Source organism: Quercus suber, unplaced genomic scaffold (genome assembly GCF_002906115.3).
Source record: "Quercus suber isolate HL8 unplaced genomic scaffold, Cork oak 2.0 scaffold_632, whole genome shotgun sequence".
Taxonomy (NCBI): domain Eukaryota; kingdom Viridiplantae; phylum Streptophyta; class Magnoliopsida; order Fagales; family Fagaceae; genus Quercus; species Quercus suber.
This window is the reverse complement of record NW_027070074.1, coordinates 147,559-151,150: the sequence shown is the minus strand read 5'-3', so window position 1 is coordinate 151,150 and position 3,592 is coordinate 147,559.

Genomic DNA, 3,592 nt, shown 5'->3' with positions numbered 1-3,592 from the left:
TGTGTTTTTTTTTTTTTTTTTTTTTTTTTTTTCTGGCATGAGTTGTGTTGCTTTTTTATTTTATATTTTTTGCTAATTCTTTCCTTGGCATGAGTTGTGGTGCTATTTATTTATTTTTTGGGTTTAACTAGACATGAAGGTTTTTTTTGGGCATGATTTTTAGTTTTTAACTAGTCATACACCCACGGGATGCGTGTGAATATATGATTATTTTGAGATGTGATATAATTATAATTTACTCTCTAAATTTAATTATATATAATTTGTTCTTCCAAAATATTAAAAATTTCAAAAATTAATTTTTCTCTCTCTCTCTCTCTCCTCTCTCTATTTTTACAAATGTACAAATTTATAATTTTTTGTGTTTTTGTTTGATATTATCCTTTTGATTGAGGTGGTCTATATTCTTCTAAATATTGTTATTATATATTTTAATAAAATAAAAAAGCAACACAACTCATGCCAGAAAAAAAAAAAAAAAAAAAAAGCACCACAGCTGACGTCGGGAAAGAGAAAAAGCAAAGAAAGCACGAAGTAGTTCACTGTAATTATTCATCTTCCTTCTATTTTCTTTCCAAATTTGGAGAGATAAAATTTTGGTAGGGCAAGAAAAAAAAAGTAAAGAAAGCACCACAACTCACGCCTAGAATGAAATAAAAAAATAAAAAAGCAAGCACAAAGTAGTTCACTGTAATTATTCATCTTCCTTCTATTTTCTTTCCAAATTTGGAGAGATAAAATTTTGGTAGGGCAAGAAAAAAAGCACCTGCCCCACCAATTTTCCACCATTTCCTTCTCTCCAACTAAACGCACGGAAAATCATTTTTCACTCTGCTCTTCTCTTTCTATCCTTCCAGTTTCATCCCAACTAAACAGACCCTTAACTAGAATGTGTTTGTGAAATAAATGTACCAAGCACTTACAAAATAATGATTTATTCTTCTCAAAAAAAAAATAATGATTTATTAGTTTATTATTTTCCAGAAGTAGTATGCATATTATGTGGTATAATCCTTGTGGCATGGTCCAGGCCTTCGCACTTGGTAGATCTTGAGCTTTTCAACATTTTTGATGAAAATATAAAGGTTTCGAACGCTTTTGTAGTTCATCCAAAGAATGCTTTTGTAGTACATCCAAAGAATTGTAAACTACCCAAATGGAAGAATTACTTTTTACCAAAGTATGTATGTAAACGTTGATTTTGCCTAGGATAACTCTCCCTGCTAGTGCTTTACATAAGCCTAAACCCTTCATAGAACATATTCCGATCCCCACGTATATATATGTAAAAGTTGACTTTGCAGAAGCCTAAACCTTCACCTTTGGATACTCATTTCCAAATCTGCTATTCAGATAGATACATACCAAATGGAAATATAAGTATAATCAATGATGATGGCTACAACACCAACGCAGTTCGATGATCTCCCTCACAAAATCGCATTCAACATCCTAATTCGGCTGCCAGTGAAAACGCTGCTGCAATTCAGGTGCGTTTCCACATACTATAACTCCATCATCACCAGCTCCAATTTCATTACCAAACACTTCAAACTCAACTTAGTCAAATCATTATTATCCAACAAAAACAACAACAACGACAGAGGGGAAGCCTATTGAATAAAATCCCATCTAAGTACCTTGATTAGCAAATAAAGCAGAGCCTTTTCGAGTAACATCAATACAATCCTCTCCTCCCATTGTCCTGGGAACCCCTGATATCGATTTATGATAGTATGCCAGTATATTAAATTACCTCTCTCTCTCTCTCTCTCTCTCTCTCTCTCCCATTGTCCTGACCTTCTAACACCATATTCCTGCCGATCTGACCCCCTAATACTATGCTCTCTCTTTTTGTGATAGCATCCTTTTTTTTAATTCCCTATGCTTGCTAATCTGGAAGATCATTTGAATAAAGAGATTTGTTAGCTACCCCATATATGATTTGGGTCCTCTCATATCATATGTAACTTCTCTGCCTAGTTAAGAAAAATTATGAAAGGTGATATTTGTTAGCTACCCACATATGATTTGCTTGTTGATTCTTAAGGCTGAATGTTATTTTTGTTCTGGGTTCTCTGAAGTATCGTTTGGTGTAGGGCTTGTATGCGAATGGGGTTGATGAGTTGTGGAGTACAATGATATGCATGAATCTCTTCTTTGCTTTTTTTGATTGCTTTAATTGCTTAGGTTCATTTTCTAAAATTGACTTTACCAGGATTTTTTTTTTTTTTTTTTTGGTCGCCCACTTGACTTCAATTTTTGGGTAAGAGAAATGGAAATATTGTCCCTGTGAAATGATCATAAATGAAATTGTTTGGAAGTTGCTCTTTTGTTTTGGTTTGAGCTGTGGAATATTTTTATTTTTTATTTTTTGAATAAGTACAGTTTTGTTACTTGCTCAAAGATAAAACATTGACTAATTCTAACGTAAAGTTGGAAGCTTTTCTATGTGTACTGATGTACTGGATTTTCTTTAAAAGCATGAAAAATCTCTGCTTGATCTTTACAGGGTTAATCCCTGTTTCAATAATAATTTTTTGCCTTCTTTATGTGTCAATTAAATGACAGGTTATAATGGGTTCTTGTATTCAGTTGCTTCTTGGCACTATTGGTTCATTAAGCATTGACAAGAGAGAGAAATCGATGGCATGTTGTTGCTTTTCTGTTTTACATGGGATTTCTTTGTTCTTGGTACTTTATTAGTTGCAGTCCTCTCAAGCCCAATTGCTCTAGCAACTTAGAAAGCAATTGGGTACCCAAAGCTGTTTGGGATTTGTAATAATAATATTACTAATGGTATTTGGTTTCCTTTCCCCCGAATATCGAATTATATATACAAAACAAAAGGAGTTGTATTATTAAATGAGTCCAATAAAAAGAGAAAAATAATAAACAGAAGGTATATGCTAAAGAAAATAATGTAAAATAATATGGTTGGACCAAACTGATCTCAAAGTAGTTGGACTTTGATTAAAATGTTGATGTAAAAATGGAGTGCTAGATCACGACATTAATTACCAAAGAAAATCATGTATGACACAATTTTATTACAGAGTGTTGAGGACTATTTTTTCGCCCCACATAGCACTATTTCATTGGCAACTCACGCCACATCTACATATTATTAATTTTTTGGATAACTCTCTTTAATGCCCAAAATAAGCTTATATCTCATGGATTGGGCTCACATGGCCCACAAGATCCTTACTTCAAGAGGCGGATTCATCGTCCACATTTCCTCTTCATCAATTGGAATCATAACCCATGACATCATCAACATCAACATATGGATCGGGCTCACACAATGAAGCAAAACTCACGGCCCATATTACCTCTCTCATATTCATGGAAAACAGCTTCTCCAACAAGAGCTCATATTTACACAAAATGACAACAAAACCCAAGATATGTCATCTCATCTTCAGCATATAATCCAAGCTCATAAGTCTCTTTGGGGAAACTTTGGGAATCGTGGTTTGGAGAGCCGAGAGGTATGTTCAGTAAAACTCCAGCGGTTTAAAGTTGATAAAAAAATAAAATTAAAAATTAAAAATTAAAAAAAAAAAAAAAAAAAAAAAAAAATGATACT